Source organism: Salmo salar, chromosome ssa01, assembly GCF_905237065.1.
Source record: "Salmo salar chromosome ssa01, Ssal_v3.1, whole genome shotgun sequence".
Classification (NCBI taxonomy): Eukaryota; Metazoa; Chordata; class Actinopteri; order Salmoniformes; family Salmonidae; genus Salmo; species Salmo salar.
This window is the reverse complement of record NC_059442.1, coordinates 44,782,087-44,803,248: the sequence shown is the minus strand read 5'-3', so window position 1 is coordinate 44,803,248 and position 21,162 is coordinate 44,782,087. Positions and strand designations below refer to the sequence as shown.

Sequence of the window (21,162 nt, the reverse complement as noted above, 5' to 3'; positions counted from 1 at the left end):
ATCACAACTGTATTAGAGAAGTAACAAACAATATGATTTATTTACTATTATTTTATGTCGCAAATGAAGTAATTATTATCCAGTTGTCAAGATGGTAGAATGCTTCAATCCAGACCATGCTGTATAACTTAACTCTGTCACTGCTCCATCATGAGCGCGACACACACACACAAACCTGTTCCATGCTAAAGCTCTTCCACCAGAAATGAATGTTAGAAAGGATTTGCCTGCACTTAACCTCCTCCCAGGCTTTCAACAACATTATCTTTCATCATAATTCGTCCAGTTATAGCATTCCATTTCGCGCCATAGCCCCTTATTTGGGTTGGCCAATAGGGACTGATAACGTCATATATCACAATGTTTTATGGATACATAATCACGATAGGACAAAGGTTGAAATTGTCCCACCCTAGTTCCCTTGTTACAAAGTGTGGCATCACATTGGATCATATGATGCATGCAAAAACTTTCCCCTGTGCATTTACAGCATTATACTGGCAGCAGGGTTTCAGAGCTAAATAAAAAATTTTGCTTTACGGCAGGGATGCTGTAAGAGGTTTTACAGTAAGAAAAACTGTGCGGTATTATACAATACTGCAGGTATTCCCAAACTGGGGTACTGGGGTTACGCGCAATGCCGTCGGGGGTACGCCAAATAGAAATGTGATTCACATAATTTTTTTATAAAAAAAATATATATATACATATACATCTTAAGAAATATTCATTTTAATTCCTCACATTTTCAAACAGTCCATTTATATTTTCCAACCGGACTTTACATTTGGGTGAGGCTTTTTTCTCGTCTGAGTAGCCTCGTTGCACTGGCAAAAATAAAATTAAACCATGTAGTGTTCAGCGAAATAACAACACAATGTCAAATACAGGTAGCCTAGTCAAATAATTAACATCCAATCACATTAACCGTTACTCTCTCGTGCAAATTCCATTAACGGTCCGTATGAAGCCAAACGTAGCTGCTGCTCATTCCATTTGCTTGAAAATTGATAAATGGTAAAACAAAGTAAGGCCCGCGTCCTACTGGTGGTACTGCTACTACCAGCACCTATCGATGACACAAGTTGTTCTGCTTCCACGAGCACATCCAATGCTAGCATCAGTAATTCTACATTTGTTGTTAGCCCAGCTAGCATGGACACTGACAGTTGTGAATCTGATACAGCCAAAGAGCTACTGCCCCCTTACCCGGGAAGCACCGAACAACAGACAGGGACGTTGGACCATCGAAGAGGCACAAATATGATGAGAACTACATTGATTTGGGGTTCACTTATATTGGGAGTAGTGCCTTTCTTCAGCCGCCACAGTGTGTTATATGTGTGAAAGTACTATCTCACAACTCGATGAAACCTTCACTCTTGCGCAGACATTTAGAAACAAAACATGCCAATTTGAAAAGTAAGTGATGTTTTTTCTCGCCTGAATAATCAGAATCTAGGATTACAGGGACTCTCCGCAACTAAATTCAATGTGCGGGACAAAATTGAGGCTATGATTAAAAGTTGGAGCTCTTCTCTGTCTGCATTAAGAAGGACAACACATCATGGTATGATTTTTTTGGGGTGCAAATGAACTCAAGAATACGGACAATGTCAAATATAGTGAAGCACCTGAGTGAGTTGGGTGCGCAATTACGCAGGTACTTTCCCGAAACGGATGACACAAACAGCTGGATTCGTTATCCCTTTCATGCCCTGCCTCCAGTCCACTTACCGATATCTGAACGAGAGCCTCATAGAAATTGCAACAAGCGGTTCTGGGGAAATGTATTTTAATCAGAAGCCACTGCCCGATTTCTGGATTGGGCTGCGCTCAGAGTATCCTGCCTTAGCAAATCTCGCTGTTAAGACACTGGTGCCCTTTGCAACCACGTACCTATATGAGAGTGGATTCTCGGCCCTCACTAGCATGAAAAATAAATACAGGCACAGACTGTGTGTGGAAAATGATTTAAGACTGAGACTCTTTCCAATACAACATTGCAGAGTTATGTGCATCCTTTCAAGCACACCCTTCTCATTAACCTGTGGTGAGTTATTCACAATTTTCGATGAACAAATAAGGTTTTATATGTAAGATGTCTAAATAAAAAGCAACATTTTTGATTAGAGCTCTTTATCACTTCCCACAAGCCGGGTTGTGGCAACTCGCACTCATTCTTATGTTTAATAAATGTATTGTATAGTGTGTGGCAGGCTTACAATGATGGCAAAAAACTAAATTTGAGAGTGTGCTGACCCTGGTGCTAGAGGGGGTAAGCAGCTGGAGGTTGAATGTTTGAAGGGGTACGGGACTATAAAAAGTTTGGGAACCACTGCAATACAGTATTATACTCTAAATAAGCCTACTGTAATCATTACAGCTGTATTCTATTTATTTAACCTTTTAACTAGGCAAGTCAGTTAAGAACAAATTCTTATTTACAGTTACAGCCAAACCCTAACCCAGTTGACGCTGGGCTAATTGTGCGATTGGGACTCCCAATCACGGCCGGTTGTGATACAGCCTGGAATTGAGCTAAGGTCTGTAGTGACGCCTCTACCACTGAGATGCAGTGCCTTAGACCGCTGACCCACTCGGAGTATTATATAATTACAGGAATTTGCTGACATCTCTGCTGCTAGTATAATGATGTAAATTTACTGTAGGCCTACAGCATGTTAACGTAATCAGTTTTATGGTACTAATACTTTTACTGTACTAATCTTTTTACAGTAATTGTAATAAATAAATTACATGTATTAAGGGGAGGCAGGGTTTGTATTGTACTGTAATTGCATGGGATTAGAGCTTGCCGTGTGTGTGTGTGTGTGTGTGTGTGTGTGTGTGTGTGTGTGTGGTATATACTGTATATATAGTATGTATTTGTATATGTAACGGTTGTCACCGGGAATAGAGGACCAAAACGGAGCAGGAATGTGGATGCTCATCTTATATTTATTTTTAAATAAAGTGAACACCAACATAACAAAAAGAAAGCACGAACAACAATACAGTCTTGTCATGCTCACACAGGCAAAACAAGAAACAATCTCCTACAACACTACACCAAACAATTACCCATATATAGGACTCTCAATCAGAGGCAACGGAGACAGCACCTGCCTCCAATTGAGAGTCCAACCCCCCCCTAACCTAAACATAGAAATAGAACAAACCAGAAACAACAGAAATACAAAACATAGAACATAGACCAAAACCCGGAAATAATAAATCAAACACCCTACTACATAAATCACCACCCCGAACCACATAAACAAAATACCCTCTGCCACGTCCTGACCAAACTACAATAACAAATAACCATTATACTGGTCAGGACGTGACAGTACCCCCCCCTAAAAGGTGCAGACCCCGGATGCACCTCATACATTTTTTTTTTTTTTAACAAAAAAAAATCCCCCTAAACTAAAGGGAGGGAAGGGAGGGTGGCTGCCGTCACCGACGGCACTTGTGCTACACCCACCCTCCCCAACCCACCTATACAGGAGGTGGTTCTGGCTCCGGCCTACTGTCCTCCAGAATGCAGACAGACTTGCTCAGTTTCGGGCCGTAGGCAGACTCCCATCGTTCCGGATCGTAGGCAGACCTCTTCCGTTCCACACTGTAGGCAGACTCATTTGATACACAGTTAATCATATTTAGTTCCGGATCGTCAACAGACTTACTTAGTTCCGGGTTGCTGATAGACTCCCTTGGTTCCGGGTCATAGGCAGACTCACCCGGTTCCGGGTCGCAGGCTGACCCCCCTCGGTCCCGGGTCATAGGCCGACTCCCCCCTCGGTCCCGGGTCGCAGGCCGACCCCCCCCTCGGTTCCGGGTCGTAGGCCGACCCCCCCCCTCGGTCCCGGGTCGCAGGCCGACCCCCCCCCCCCTCGGTTCCGGGTCGCAGGCCGACTCCCTCGGTTCCGGGTCGCAGGCAGACTCCCTCGGTTCCGGGTCGCAGGCAGACTCCCTCGGTTCCGGGTCGCAGGCAGTCTCCCTCGGTTCCGGGTCGCAGGCAGACTCCCTCGGTTCCGGGTCGCAGGCAGACTCCCTCGGTTCCGGGTCGCAGGCAGTCTCCCTCGGTTCCGGACTAGACACTGTTGCCGGATACTCTGGACTGCACACTGGTGCCGGATACTCTGGACTGCACACTGGTGCCGGATACTCTGGACTGCACACTGGTGCCGGATACTCTGGACTGCACACTATTGCCGAACTCTCGAGGCTGGGCTGACGCACTGGAAGCCTGACGCGTGGTACTGGTACTGGATGTGCCAGTCTGGGGACATGCACCTCAGGGCTAGTGCGGGGAGCGGGAACAGGCCGAGTCGGACTGGGTTGACGCACTGGAAGCCTGATGCGTGGTGCTGGTACTGGAGGTATCAGCCTGGGAACACGCACCCCAGCGCTCGTGCGAGGAGCAGGAACAGGCTGTACTGGACTGGGCTGACTCATTGGAAGCTTGATGCGTGGTGCTGGTACTGGACGTGCCAGACTGGGGTTTCGCACTTCCGGGTCAGCACGAGAGACAGGAACTGGAAACACCGGGCCATGGAGGCGCACAGGCGGTCTTGATCTCACCACCTGCACAACCCGTCCTGGCTGGATGGAACTAGTAGCCCTGTACGAGCGGAGTGCTGGTACAGGGCGAACTGGGCTGTGCAGGAGCCTGATGGTTGCCGTGCGTAGAGCGGGACTGGGGTAGCCTGGTCCTAGGAGGCGTACCGGCGACCAGACGCGCTGTGCAGGCATCCTCCTACCAGGCTGGATGCCCACTCTAGCACGGCATCTGCGAGGGGCTGGAATACCTCGCACCGGACTGTGCGTGCGTATGGGTGAGATTGTGCGCACTTCAGCAAAACACGGCGCCCTCCACTCCATACGCTTCTCCATATAAACACGGGTAGCTGGCTTAGGGCTCACCCTTGGCCCAGCCAAACTACCCGTGTGCCCCCCCCCCAAAAAAATTATTGGGGGTGCCTCTCGTGCTCTACCTTCCTCCCAGGCAGGTTGTCACAGTGGTCCAGTAATTGTTCCCATGTCCAGTCAATCCGTGACTCCAACACCTCCAGCGACCAGGATGCCATCTCCTCCCGAGCGCGCTGCTTCCTATAGTCCAGACCGAATTCCCTTGGCTCCTTTCTCTGCTGCTTGGTCATTTTGTGGTGGGAGATTCTGTAACGGTTGTCGTCGGGAATAGAGGACCAAAACGCAGCAGGAATGTGGATGCTCATCTTATATTTATTTTAAAATAAAGTGAACACCAAAATAACAAAATGAAGAAAGCACAAACAACAAAAAAGTCTTGTCATGCTCACACAGGCAAAACAAGAAACAATCTCCCACAACACTACACCAAACAATTACCCATATATAGGACTCTCAATCAGAGGCAACAAGACAGCACCTGCCTCCAATTGAGAGTCCAACTCCCCATCAACCTAAACATAGAAATACAACAAACCAGAAACAACATAGAAATACAAAACACAGAACATAGACCAAAACCCGGAAATAATAAATCAAACACCCTTCTACATAAATCACCAACCCGAACCACATAAACAAAATACCCTCTGCCACGTCCTGACCAAACTACAATAACAAATAACCATTATACTGGTTAGGACGTGACAGTATATAGAGGCCTAAACAAAGGCTTGGGGCACTATTACCACATACCAGTTGAATTGGTACAGCACTCTCATTCACGGGTGCAACAAATAAAAAAACGTACCCTCTTTAATCTGGTTACTACTCCTGCCCAGTAACTAGAATATGCATATAATTATTAGCTTTGGATAGAAAACACTCCAAAGTTTCTAAAACTGTTTGAATGATGTCTGTGAGTATAACAGAACTCATATGGCAGGCAAAAACCTGAGAAGATAAGCTAATAATTATATGCTTATTCTAGTTTCTGGGCAGGAGTAATAACCCGATTAAATCGGGTACGGTTTTTATCCGGCCGTGAAAATACTGCCCCCTATCCATAACAAGTTAAATTGGGTACATTTTTCATCCGGCCGTGAAAATACTGCCCCCTAGCCCAGACAGGTTAAAAGTGCCTTCCTCACCAGCTTAAATAAGCATGCTCCACTCAAAAAATTTAGAACTAGGAATATATATATAGTCTCAGTGATGGACTAGGCCGTACGCACTACCCTCTGTAGTGTCTTGCGGTCGGAGGCCGAGCAGTTGCCATACCAGGCAGTGACGCAACCAGTCATCGATGAGAATGGAGATGTGCTCGGTCCTCCTTTTCCTGTAGTCCACAATTATCTCCTTTGCCTTGATCACGTTGAGGGAGAGTTTGTTGTCCTGGCACCACACGGCCAGGTCTCTGACCTCCCTATAGGCTGTCTTGTCGTTGTCGGTGATCAGGCCTACCACTGTTGTGTCATCGGCCATCTTGATGATGTTGTTGGAGTCGTGCCTGGCCATGCAGTCATGAGTGAACAGGGAGTACAGGAGGGGACTGAGCACGCACCCCTGAGGGGCCCCTTGTTGAGGATCAGCATGGCGGATGTGTTATCTACACTTGCCACCTGGGGGCGGCCCGTCAGGAAGTCCAGGATCCAGTTGCAGAGGGAGGTGTTTAGTCCCAGTGTCCTTAGCTTAATGATGAGCTTTGAGGGCAGTATGGTGTTGAACGCTGAGCTGTGGTCAATGAACAGCATTCTCACATAGGTGTTCCTTTTGTCCAGGTGTGAAAAGGCAGTGTGGAGTGCAATAGAGATCGCATCATCTGTGGATCGGTTGGGGTGGTATACAAATTTGAGTGGGTCTAGGGTTTCTGGGATAATTGTGTTGATGTGAGCCAATACCCGCCTTTCAAAGCACTTCATGGCTACAGATGTGAGTGCTACGGGTCAGTAGTCTTTTAGGCAGGTTACCTTAGTGTTCTTGGGCACAGGGACTATGGTGGTCTGCTTGAAACGTGTTGGTATTACAGACTGACAGAGGGAGGTTGAAAATGTCAGTGAAGACACTTGCCAGTTGGTCAGCGCATGCTCGGAGTACACATCCTTCTAATCTGTCTGGCCCTGCGGCCTTGTGATTGTTGACCTGTTTAAAGGTCTTACTCGCATCAGCTACGGAGAGCGTGATCACACAGTCGTCCAGAACAGCTCATGCTCTCATACTTGTTTCAGTCCAGTATTGACGCTTTGCCTGTTTGATGGTTTGTCGAGATGTTACCAGGGCATTCACAAGCTTCTCAGCATCCAGTGGACAAGAACGACTCGATTCGAGCAACGTTACGCAGGTGGAAAAATTGCACTTTCTTGATGTTGCGGATGTGTGCTTCAAATGAGAGTCTAGAGTAAAAAAGGACACCAAGGTTATTGGCTGTGGGGGAAGCTTTGATGGTGTCATCATCCAAAGAAAGGGAGAAAGTGTTCATCTAAGCACAAGCTCAGTATAAAAATGAAAGTTCAGTCCAAATCTTCAGAGTAGTATACCAAGTGGCAGCATGTATATAGAAAACAGGAGTGGTCCCAGAAAAACAGCCCTGTGGCAACCCTTGAGTGACTGTGGCAGGGTTGGATTTGTAATTGCCAAGTTTCACAAATTCTTGCCTGTCAGTCAGAAAGGAGCAAAACCACTAGAGTACTTTGCCAGAGAATCCAAGCAAGTTCTTCAGTCTGCTGATGAGAATCTCATGATTCACTGTGCCAAACGCTGCTAACATGTCTAATAGTAAAAGGATGCTGGTGTCACCTTCATCTGCTGCCACCAACAAGTAATTTGTTACTCTTACCTGGGCCTGGTTTCCCGAATAGCCATGGAACTTAGGCTTACGAGTGTTTTAACTAGGGGTTGGAAACAAAATTATTTTCCAATCGTTTGTTCTGAACAGAACCATTTTTGGGGGTTTCCTTCCACTGTTCCTATCAGCAAAATAAAGTTCTGAACCGGTTCGAACCTAAAAAAGTAGTGGTTTATATTGTTCCTTACTGTTTGTTTTTAAACCTCTGAAACCACATTTTTTAAAACATTTAGCTCAACATTAAATTACCTCACCAATCAGTGCGGGTAGAGCAGCTTGCTATGGAGCGGGTAAGCCATTTAATCTGCATAGGAAAGTCGTTAAGAGCAAATTGTATTTTGCCGTAACAGCATGGTTTAATCATAATGAAAGACAAATACACACACTGTTCTGCCAGTCACAGTGTAGGGCGTGAGATGCAAATGAAATTTTGCGGTTGAGGAGAGCGTGAGAGAGAATGGAGGAAGCTTGCCTTGAAGCTCTGGGCATCTTATGACATGCTTTATCTGATTTATACCAACAGAGAAGCGGCTTCTATGGAGGAACAGTGAATCTTTGAACTTCCGAGTTGGTTTAACGTTGGACCAGAGCAAACAAGCTAACTAACAAGCTTGTGTGTGCAGAGCAGCACTAGGGGGCTTGCCTGTTTTGCATGTTATTTTGTCATTAATGTGTGTCACATATCAATTTGCATTTGGTACCTTGGGTCAAGTGTTAGCACCAACTCACGAAACCCTCGTTTCTCGACCGTGTAAATTGGGGCCATGTCTTTGCAGATGTAAGTTGTGACGGCAGCTGTTATCTCCTTCCATCTTCAAGATTCTTTGCCATATGGTGTGCCACGGGCAAAAGCCTCTTGCAACATCTGAGTCGGGTTTGTTTTGAGCACTCGACTGTACTTTTTTGGGTCTCATCCGTAGACTCTCTCCATACTGTTTCACATGATTCTTGCGTAGGTGGTAAAAGAGATTAGTGGTGTTTGAGCCTGACCGGCTTGCGGCGGTTTTCTGGTACGTGTCAGACTTTTCATACCCAAACCATGTCCATGCGACCGAAGTAGCCCCTTTTTTAGGTACGAGCTCCGTTTCTCCGTGCTCTGTGTCACGTTCACTCTCCTCCATGTTTGTGTTGCAAATGTCCTTCTACACGGCACTGGAAGAACGCAAAGTGTCGTCCAATTGACATAAAATATTTCCGTAAAGAGTGTGATTTGCGACACAACTAAATAAACGATAGAGCATAATATGAAACGATAGACGTTTTTCTATCGTCACACGATATATATCGTCATATCGCCCAGCCTTAGTGGAAGGGTTCATGCAGATTGTTGTTTGAGGGGTAGATCAAATCAGTTCTGTGGCTGTGTTGAGTCCACACGTTCAAGGACCTTTGATAGAAAGGGCAGGTTGGAAATTGGTCTGTAATTGCTTAGGGCGTTGGAGTCCAGTCCAGGTTTTCTCAAGGTTGGTGTAATGGAGGCAGTTTTCAGGGAACAAGGCACAGTGCCTGAATTAAGAGAGTAATTTATGATCTTGGTTATAGTTGGCCTGAGAATGAGGCTGGATTTTATGAGTCCTGAGGGAATAGAGTCCAAGGGGCAGGTAGTTGACAGATGTTGAGGTTGTCAATTTAGAATTTGGTGAAACTGCAGCTGGGAGGCTCTGTATGAAGCAGAGGGGCAGGTCCAAAGCAAGGTCTAGATTGTATAGTGCAGTAGATGCCCTTGATTGTGGATTGGAAAAATTCAAGAAAACTGTTAAATTGTTCAACAGAGGGGGTAAAGGAGGATTTATCTGGGGGTTGAACAAATTTCTATACAACAGAAAATAGCATTCTGGGTTCGTTACGTGCCGTGTTCAGTGCCTCTTTGTAAGCAGTCTGAGGATATGCCAGGGCCTGGGCATGCACCATTAGGTTTGTTTTCCTCCATCTTCTCTCCAGTTTGTGCCCAGCAGCTTTCATAGAACGTACATACTGTACTTGTTAAACCATGGTGAAGAGTGTTTGAAGGAGATCTCCCAAGTTTTTAAAGGGGCAATATTGTTAACTGGGCATAGTCCCCGGTTTTATATTGTTCAACTTCCATTTTAAGTGAGATTGAGTAATTGCACATCGGATAATGTTTCTGGGGGTGAAAGATTTCAGATTCCGGAAGGTTATCAGTCTGTTTTTACAAAGTGCTGGTATTGAGATGGAGGCAGTCGTGAGAAGGGCCTTGCGGTCAGATAAGCCCTTGTCCACTGAGGTCGGATCCTGATGCCCAGTTCTCACTCCAGAACAGCATACTAGATCCATAATGTGCCCCGATAATGTTGGAAAATCACAACAGTCCAGTACAGACAAAAGTATTCTGCAATTTTGTTATGGGAGTAATCAATGCGTATGTTAATGTTAAAATCCCCCATGAGAAGAATATAAGTAGATACAGAGCTTAGCTGAGTGAGTAGTTCTGCAAGGTCACTCAAAAAGCAAGAATTTGATTTAGGTGGGCAATAGACCACAATGAGCATTCAAATGAGGCTGGGTTTTCTATTGGAATTCATTACAGCATGCATAGGGTAATTGCAGTTATTGGTACTTAGTTAGCGAAAGACATGATTATCATCTCTGTATGTGATCAGTATCTGCTGGAATACCTTACATGTACTACTAAAGTTAAAAAGCATTGAATTGATTTAAACATGGGCGAGAAAGTTTCCTTCTACCATATTTTTTACACCAGTCTCGGCACTATTCCTTTTAAATCTACTTCTTAAGGCTAGGCGTCCCGCTAGCAGGACACCTGTCGACAACATCCGGTGAAATTGGAGGGCGCACAATTCAAATAAATAATCGTAATATTAAACATTTATGAACATACATCGTTTAAAAGCTTAAATTCGTGTTAATCTAACTGCATTGTCCGATTTATAGGCTTTACAGCGAAAGCATACCATGCGATTGTTTGAGGACAGCGCCCCACATCAACATATTTTTCAACCAGCACATGCATCATAAAATCACAAATAGCAATTAAATAAATCACTTGCTTTTGAAGATCTTCCTCTGTTTGCAATCCCAAGGATCCACAGCTACAACAGGAATGGTCGTTTTGTTAGATAAAATCCTTCTTTATATCCCAAAAAGTCTGTTTAGTTGGCGCCATCAATTTCAGTAATCGACTCGTTCGACATGCAGACAAAGGAGTCCAAAAAGCTACCGCTAAACTTTGTTCAAACAAGTCAAACTACATTTCTATTTAATCCTCATGTATCCTAAAATGTAAATAAACTATAATATTTTATATGGAAAGAAGTATGTTCAATAGAAAAGTAAAATTAGTAAGCGAGCGTCCTCGCGTGCCAACAGACTGGTTTTGTACAAAAACTCAAAATTCTTGCTCGTTTTTGAAGAAACAAGCCTAAAACAATGAACAAAGACTGTTGACATCTAGTGCAAGCCATAGGAATTGCAATCTGGGAGCTGGAATTACATAGAACCCATAGCTTTCCATTATAAGAGCCAGGGAGCTCAAACAAAAAAATAATATGTTGGTTTGTCTTTGGATATTCGCCTGCCATATCAATTGTGTTTTATTTTAACATTTCTACACACTTCAAAGTGTTTTCTATCCAATGCTACCAATTATATGCATATCCTGGCTTCTGGGCCTGAGTAACAGGCAGTTTACTTTGGGCACATCAGTCAGGCGGAAATTGAGAAAAATAGAGTTCTGAAAATCACTTTTACAATAAAGCATTGCATTCATATCATCACATTTGCGTAGTGGCATAAAGCAAAAGAGTAGAGGCACTTACAGAAGTTGCACATTTTTAGTAGCCTAGGGTCTGGGAAAAATGTGGCCTTTTTATAAATGCATTTCATGCAATTCTACTTTTGGCAGAATATTTTTTAATAATGGCAGGCTACCTTGACACTGACAAACTGAGAATCAGAGATCAATAAAAACGACCTTGTCTTGAGTCCATCAATATCCTAGGCCTAGGTGTGTGGAGACACATACAGTGAGGGGAAAAAGTATTTGATCCCCTGCTGATTTTGTACATTTGCCCACTGACAAGGAAATGATCCATTTTAATGGTAGGTTTATTTGAACAGTGAGAGACAGAATAACAACAAAAAAATCCAGAAAAACACATGTCAAAAATGTTATAAAATTATTTACATTTTAATGGGGGAAATAAGTATTTGACCCCTCTGCAAAACATGACTTAATATTTGGTGGCAAAACCTTTGTTGGCAATCACAGAGGTCAGACGTTTCTTGTAGTTGGCCACCAGGTTTGCACACATCTCAGGAGGGATTTTGTCCCACTCCTCTTTGCAGATCTTCTCCAAGTCATTAAGGTTTCGAGGCTGACGTTTGGCAACTCGAACCTTCAGCTCCCTCCACAGATTTTCTGTGGGATTAAGGTCTGGAGACTGGCTAGGCCACTCCAGGACCTTAATGTGCTTCTTCTTGAGCCACTCCTTTGTTGCCTTGGCTGTGTGTTTTGGGTCATTGTCATGCTGGAATACCCATCCACGACCCATTTTCAATGCCCTGGCTGAGGGAAGGAGGTTCTCACCCAAGATCTGATGGTACATGGCCCCGTCCATCGTCCCTTTGATGCGGTGAAGTTGTCCTGTCCCCTTAGCAGAAAAACACCCCCAAAGCATAATGTTTCCACCTCCATGTTTGATGGTGGGGATGGTGTTCTTGGGGTTATAGGCAGCATTCCTCCTCCTCCAAACACGGCGAGTTGAGTTGATGCCAAAGAGCTCCATTTTGGTCTCATCTGACCACAACACTTTCACCCAGTTGTCCTCTGAATCATTCAGATGTTCATTGGCAAACTTCAGACGGGCATGTATATGTGCTTTCTTGAGCAGGGGGACCTTGCGGGCGCTGCAGGATTTCAGTCCTTCACGGCGTAGTGTGTTACCAATTGTTTTCTTGGTGACTATGGTCCCAGCTGCCTTGAAATCATTGACAAGATCCTCCAGTGTAGTTCTGGGCTGATTCCTCACTGTTCTCATGATCATTGCAACTCCACGAGGTGAGATCTTGCATGGAACCCCAGGCCGAGGGAGATTGACAGTTATTTTGTGTTTCTTCCATTTGCAAATACTCGCACCAACTGTTGTCACCTTCTCACCAAGCTGCTTGGCGATGGTCTTGTAGCCCATTCCAGCCTTGTGTAGGTCCACAATCCTGTCCCTGACATCCTTGGAGAGCTCTTTGGTCTTGGCCATGGTGGAGAGTTTTTGAATCTGATTGATTGATTGCTTCTGTGGACAAGTGTCTTTTATACAGGTAACAAACTGAGATTAGGAGCACTCCCTTTAACCTCTCTAGGGTTGGCGGGACGAAATTGTCCCACCTACGTAACAGCCAGTGGAATCCTGTGGCGCTTATTCAAATACCTTAGAAATGCTATTACTTCAATTTCTCAAACATATGACTATTTTACACCATTTTAAAGACAAGACTCTCGTTAATCTAACCACACTGTCCGATTTCAAAAAGGCTTTACAACGAAAGCAAAACATTAGATTATGTCAGCAGAGTACCCAGCCAGAAATAATCAGACACCCATTTTTCAAGCTAGCATATAATGTCACATAAACCCAAACCACAGCTAAATGCAGCACTAACCTTTGATGATCTTCATCAGATGACACACCTAGGACATTATGTTATACAATACATGCATGTTTTGTTCAATCAAGTTCATATTTATATCAAAAAACAGCTTTTTACATTAGCATGTGACGTTCAGAACTAGCATACCCCCCGCAAACTTCCGGTGAATTTACTAAACAGTTACTAAATTACTCACGATAAACGTTCACAAAAAGCATAACAATTATTTTAAGAATTATAGATACAGAACTCCTCTATGCACTCGATATGTCCGATTTTAAAATAGCTTTTCGGTGAAAGCACATTTTGCAATATTCTAAGTAGATAGCCCGGCATCACAGGGCTAGCTATTTAGACACCCAGCAAGTTTAGCACTCACCAAAGTCAGATTTACTATAAGAAAAATGTTATTACCTTTGGTGTTCTTCATCAGAATGCACTCCCAGGACTTCTACTTCAATAACAAATGTTGGTTTGGTCCCAAATAATCCATAGTTATATCCAAATAGCGGCGTTTTGTTTGTGCGTTCAAGACACTATCCGAAAGGGTAAATAAGGGTTACGCGCACGACGCATTTCGTGACAAAAAATGTCGAAATATTCCATTACCGTACTTCGAAGCATGTCAACCGCTGTTTAAAATAAATTTTTATGCCATTTTTCTCGTAAAAAAAGCGATAATATTCCGACCGGGAATCTGTGTTTAGGTTCAAAGACGATAGAAAATAAAAACATGGGGTCGACTTGTGCACGCGCCTGAGACCATTGTCCTCTGATAGAGCACTTGCCAGAAGCTCTAATGTGTTTCAGCCTGGGGCTGGAATTACATCATTCAGCTTTTTCCCGCCTTCTGAGAGCCTATGGGAGCCGTAGGAAGTGTCACGTTACAGCAAAGATCCTCAGTCTTCAATAAACAGAGTCAAGAAGCTCAAGGAATGGTCAGACAGGCCACTTCCTGTAAGGAATCTTCTCAGGTTTTTGCCTGCCATATGAGTTGTGTTATACTCACAGACACCATTCAAACAGTTTTAGAAACTTTAGGGTGTTTTCTATCCAAAGCCAATAATTATATGCATATTCTAGTTACTGGGCAGGAGTAATAACCAGATTAAATCGGGTACGTTTTTTTATCCGGCCGTGCAAATACTGCCCCCTATCCCCAACAGGTTAAGAGTGTGCTCCTAATCTCAGCTCGTTACCTATATAAAAGACACCTGCGAGCCAGAAATCTTTCTGATTGAGAGGGGGTCATACTTATTTCCCTCATTAAAATGCTAATCAATTTCAAAATATTTTGACATGCGTTTTTCTGGATTATTTTGTTGTTATTCTGTCTCTTACTGTTCAAATAAACCTACCATTAAAATTATAGACTGATCATTTCTTTGTCAATGGGCAAACGTACAAAATCAGCAGGGTATCAAATACTTTTTCCCTCACTGTATTGTAGGCTACAATATGAGGAGGAAATTATGGTCCTAAAAATCCTCTCCAGTTTCACTGACTCACCCAATGATGCACAACTCACCAGCTGGTGATGGCCGATGCGCTCGTACCAAAAGCCTCTCTCTCTCTCTCTTTTGTAAAACAATATTTGGTAGTTGATCAAATATTTTGGTAGTCTACAGCGTAGTCTTCTCTTTTCAGTAGGAGCCATTTGCTTTCCATCCTGTGTTTCACCTCGATTTGTATTTGAAATATTGCGAAAGGCCTGTTTTGTCTGCATGCAGTTTTTTTCACTGACAGATTTGCCGCACGTTCCCGACTGTAGGATATTTCTTGTTATTGTGCTACAATCCACTTCTAAAAGAAGCTATTGATCCCCTGTGACTAAATTAAGTGCCCTCTCATGTTGTAGTAGGCTATTCTGAATGATTTCATTTGTTTCTGAACAGACAGCAGTAATTCTAGAACTTTAGCAAATGTATCAGGGGTGCTGCATTTCCTTCAGAACCCTATGATTCTATAAGGAAATAAATTAAGTGCAATGCTGGAGAGATGAGAGTTGCAGGCTTATGTCTATCAGAGTGGAGAGGGAGAGAGATCCTAGAAAGTGAATCTCATAGTTATGTGAGATACTGGCGCTCTTCTTACACAGCCACGGCCACGGGTTGTTCTCAAACATAGGTTACAATGTTGCGCAAACCATAAACCCGTGCCGGCCCAACCTAAATCAACTCTTAGAATATTAGGCCAGGGCTGAAAATCTTATTTTTTAGGATAATTAATGAAGGAGCAACTCAAATGAACTAACAGCATAGTAACTAATATAGACTGATGCAGATCTGTGATCTGCATTGTTATATCTATTTGTCTCTCATTCTCAAGTACACTCTCGCTCTCCTTCTCCCCCTGTTTCAGTGGAGCGCTGCCAGCCAACCAGACCTACTGCAGACTGTATTCAGCTGATTAACCAGAGTGGGCTAGAAGACAGCAGTAAATAAATAGCGTAGTCATAAAGTATTTTCCAAATGTCATAATTGCAAATCATTTGTAGACTGAAAATGGACCGCAAGAAGCCCAAACAGATATAATATGTGACTAAAATGTAACAATTTAAAACCTTGCTTATATTTGTATATGATCACAGGTCTCTGTATTATGCGTGGAAATACTTGGGAACAGATTTCCCAAATTAAAATCACTTGGAGCTGATTTCATGGTGTTTTTAGCTTTTTTTATGTCTAACAATGAAAATTCCCCCAAATGTGTTAATTATTATTATTTTTCTTCAGAAAACATGGGGTGCCAAATAAAACCACCAGCGGGTCTACAGGCTGCCAGTTGGGTAACCCTGCCCTATGTAATGCACTGTTTTTTGACCAGGGTCCATAGGGCACTATGTAGGGAATAAGGTGCTATTTGGGACACAAAGATAATTTCCACTTCTGCCATTTTTTTTATTTCTTTTTAAAAACAAATTAAAACATTTTTAGATAGAAACTAGGAAGGAGTAGGAAGTGGTTTTGGGGGTCCAGAAGAGATTTCTAACCTGAGTGCCAATCTGTTTGTGGCAAACATCTATTGATGACAGCAATGGAGTTGGCAAAAGCTAAACAGATCTGGGACCAGGCTAGAGATTTCTGTCCAGCTGTACTTTTACTGTCAGAGATGTCTGTGAATTAGCATTATGTACTGAATTTCTATAAACCTCTGTTACCATTGACCTACAGTATACGGTGCATTCAGAAAGTATTCAGACTCCACATTTTGGTACGTTACAGCCTTAATCTAAAATGTATTGTTGAATTTTAATCTACACACAATACCCCATAATGACTAGGCGAAAACAGGTTTGTAGATTTTTTTGTTGTTGCAAATGTATTAAAAATAAAAAACAGATACCTTATTTACATAAGTATTCAGACCCTTTGCTAAGAGACACGAAATTGAGCTCAGGTGCATCCTGTTTCCGTTGATCATCCTTGAGATGTTTCTACAACTTGATTGGAGTCCACCTGTGGTAAAATCAATGTATTGGTCATGGTTTGGAAAGGCACACACATGTCAATATAAGGTCCCACAGTTGACAGTGTATGGAGAAGGTGGAAACATCATGGACAAACTGAAATGGCCCACCCACACACAGTGTGGTGAAGAAGGCGCAACAGCGCCTTCTTCAATCTCAGGAGGCTGAAGAAATTTGACTTGTCACCTAAATCCCTGACAAACTTTTACAGATGCATAATTGAGAGCATCCTGTCGGGCTGTATCACCGCCTGGTACGGCAACTACACCGCCCACAGCTGCAGGGCTCTCCAGAGGGTGGTGCGGTCTGCACAACGCATCACCGGGGGCAAACTACCTGCCCTCCAGGACACCTACAGCACCCGATGTCACAGGAAGGCCAAAAAGATAATCAAGGACAACCACCCGAGCCTGTTCAGTCCGGTACCATCCAGAAGGCGAGGTCAGTACAGGTGCATCAAAGCTGGGACCGAGAGACTGAAAAACACTTTCTATCTCAAGGCCATCAGACTGTGAAACAGCCATCACTAACGCAGAGGCTGCTACCTACATACAGACTTGAAATCATAGCCCACTTTAGTAAATGGATCACTAGTCACTTTAATAATGCCACTTTAATCATGTTTACATATGTTGCATTACTCATCTCATATGTATATACTGTATTTTATACCATCTATTGCATCTTGCCTATGCCACTCTGTCATTGCTCATCCATATATTTATCTGTATATATTCTTATTCCATTCCTTTACTTAGATTTGTGTGTATTAGGTAGTTGTTGTGGAATTGTTAGATTACTTGTTAGATATTGCTGTCCTGTCTGAACTAGAATCACAAGAATTTCACTACACTCGCAATAACATCTGCTAACCATGTGTATGTGACCAACAAAATTTGATTTGATGTCAGAGCAAAAACCAAGCCATGAGGTTGAAGAAATTGTCCGTAGAGAAACCCGAGACTGGATTGTGTCGAGGCACAGATCTGGGAAGGGTACCAAAAAATGTCTACAGCATTGAAGGTTCCAAGAGCACAGTGGCCTCCATCATTCTTAAATGGAAAAAGTTTGGAACAACCAAGACTCTTCCTAGAGCTGGCCTGCCTGCCCAAACTGAGCAATCGGGGGAGAAGGGCCTTGGTCAGGGAGGTTACCAAGAACAAGATGGTTACTCTGACCGAGCTCCAGAGTTCCTCTGTGGAGGCCTTTATGATAGAGTGGCCAAACGGAAGCCATTCCTCAGTAAAAGGCACATGACAGCCCACTTGGAGTTGCACCTAAAGACTCTCAGACCATGAGAAACAAGATTCTCTGGTCTGATGAAACCAAGATTGAACCCTTTGGCTTCAAGCCAAACGTCACTTCTGGAGGAAACCTGGCACCATCCCTATGGGGAAGCATGGTGGTGGCAGCATCATGCTGTGGGGATTTATTTCAGTGGCAGGGATTGGGAGACTAATCAGGATCGAGGGAAAGATGAACGGAGCAAACTACAGAGAGCTCCTTGATGAAAACCACCTCCAGAGAGGTCAGGACCTCAGACTGGGATGACGGTTCACCTTCCAACAGGACAACGAACGTAAGCACACAGCCAAGACAACGCAGGAGTGGCTTCGGGACATGTCTCTGAATGTCCTTGAGTGGCCCAGCCAGAGCCCAGACTTGAACCCGATCAAACATCTCTGGAGAGATCTGAAAATAGCTGTGCAGCGACGCTCCCCATCTAACCTGACAGAGCTTAAGAGGATCTGCAGAGAAAAATGGGAGAAACTCCCCAAATTTTAAGATGTGCCAAGCTTTCAGCGTCATACCCAAGAAAACTAGAGGCTGTAATCGCTGCCAAAATTCTTCAACAAAGTACTGAGTAAAGGTTCTAAATACTTATATAAATGGGATATTTAAGTTATTTAATTTTTATAAATTAGCAAAATGTTCTAAAAACCTGTTTTACTTTGTCAGTATATGGGGTATTGTGTGTAGATTGATGAGGGGGAAAAAACAATTTAATCAATTTTAGAATAAGGCTTCAATGTAACAAAATATGGAATATTTTCTGAATGCACTGATGAGGGATAGTAGAAACATGATGTGCATCCATCATTGGACACATTCTGGTCTTCCTTTCCCGCTAGCTAGCTCCCCCCAATGTTTGTGTGGCTTTAGATCAGCTAACATTGCTGTTGAGTCCTAATATACCATTCTCTATCGCATGGAGCTGTAAGGAATTCTAGCAAGTAGCCTTTGTGTGCTGGAGTTGGAGGTATGGAGATATATGTGTATGTGCGTGCGTGCGTAGGGTTGGGTAGGTTACCTGTCCAAAATTGTAATCAATACATAATTTTGGGATTACCCAAACTCAGTAATGTAATCTGATTACTTTCAGTTACTTTTATGGGTACTTTCCCCTTAAGAGGCATTAGAAGAAGACAAAAATGAATATTAAGAATTGAACGACATCTATTGCAAGATAAATCAATGTTAGAGTTTACATAGCTGGCCATAAATGGATGTTGCATTTTACTTTATGGGTTGGTTATGTAGGCTTATTCTAACCCATTGCTTTCTACTACAGATAATGACATGATTAGGCTATATCTTTGAATTAAAAACCAAAAGTCTGTCAGATTCAGTCATTCCAATTCATTTAATACCCCTTGATCTGCAAGAATATGACTCGGAAATATGGAAATATAGATTAGCCAAATTGTTTTACCTGAGCATGACCCCAAAACTAAGGATTTATTAGCCCACTCTGTTTATGAATTCATGAATGATGATTTAGTTGTCATGGGTGACTGATTGGGCTCATTGCTTCAAAACATGGTTGAAACATAAATGCAATGGCATGCTTTGGAGAACTACCGAAAAGTGCTATTTGCATGTGAAACATGTATGCCATACGCTGCATTTCTTATAGGCCCATTGTTGAAATTTTTGTTGGTGACACTGATAACTGATATCTCGATGATTTGCAGCTGTTTACAGTAAGTCTATCAAAAGTGGGCGAGTTTGAGCATGTGTCTGTTAGCCCTGTGGATATATATATATTTTTTAAGCAGTACAAATTAGATTGAGAAATAAACTCGTAAAAAATAAACTTGTTTTTGACAGTGTGGAGCACAATACCAGAGAGGAATCTATAACTTTTATTCCATAGGCTGGGATCCACACTACTATGCAGCTGTTGGAAGAGTGCATTTTTTTATTGGCTATCCACTGGTCGCATAAACAATGATTGCTAGGAAGCTTAAACTTAAATTCAAGCATTATTTGATAAAAATACACATATACATTTGTGAACAGCCATCCACAACAACCACAATCCGTAAGGCGCAAATAGCTAAATGAAAGAGCAGCAGTGTGATTCACTTCAATGCGCTATGTAGATATCAATAATAAGTTATTTCCGGATCGCTCGTAGGCTACACCACTGCGATCGTCCTTACCTCAAAGCGTTTATTCATGTTGGATAATCAGCAGTCGCACCATTGGAAGACATAGCTTGGACTGTAGCCTGCAAAAGCATATTCCTGCTTTTCTTCCCGCGATCCATCAAACGCATTTGGTGTGTCGTCATAGTGGTCTCTGACTTGGTCAGACTCGCTCAGGCAGAACAAACTTGAACTTGCGCTTTTTGTCAATGCTGATTTCAATATCATTGAGAAACAGAATGGTGTCAAATATTTTTTTCACAAACATCCTTTCTGAATTTAAAAGTAATCCTAGAGGTAATCATCTAGTTCTTCAAAAGTATCTGTAATCTGAAAAGCTAACATCCGTTCTGAATTTAAAGTAATCCTCAAAGTAATCATTAAGTTTTTCAAAAGTAACCTGTTCCATGCTGAAACTGCAGTTACTGTAGCTTCTGCCCAGGCTTTCAACAACATTATTGAAAGTGTTCACAGTAAGAAAAACTATGCAGTATTATGCAATAAGGCATTATACTGTAAATGAGCCTACTGTAATCATTACACCAATACAGCTGTATTATATAATGACAGTAATGTGCTGGCAACCGCTGTCAGTATCATGCTGTACATTTACAGTAAGCTTATACAGGATGTTACTGTAATCAGTTTTACAATACCAATACTATCACTGTAATCTTTTTACGGTAATTGTAACGAGCATTTATTCAAGTTAGGTAATCTTTGGATGCCGACATTAGTCACACCATTGGAAGACATAGCTTGGACTGTAGCCTACAAAAGTCTATTCCTGCTCTTTTCCTGCCATCATAGTGTGTCATCATAGTGGTCTCTGACTTGTGGTCAGATTCGCTCAGGCA

The 21,162-nt window shown here is 42.9% G+C and overlaps 1 protein-coding gene across 3 annotated transcripts in view; it reads left to right on the top strand.

The window, feature by feature from the left end:
• The window catches only part of LOC106603225 (FERM domain-containing protein 6), an 83,378-nt gene that overhangs the window by 27,706 nt on the left and 34,510 nt on the right, over nucleotides 1-21,162 (top strand). Inside the window, exon 1 of one of the 3 annotated variants that reach the window (XM_014196592.2) lies at nucleotides 17,174-17,315. The exons of the other annotated variants lie outside the window; for them this stretch is intronic. The gene's annotated coding sequence lies outside the window, so the exon portion shown is untranslated. Of the gene's footprint in view, nucleotides 1-17,173; nucleotides 17,316-21,162 lie in introns of those variants that run through there. 3 annotated transcript variants of the gene reach the window in all.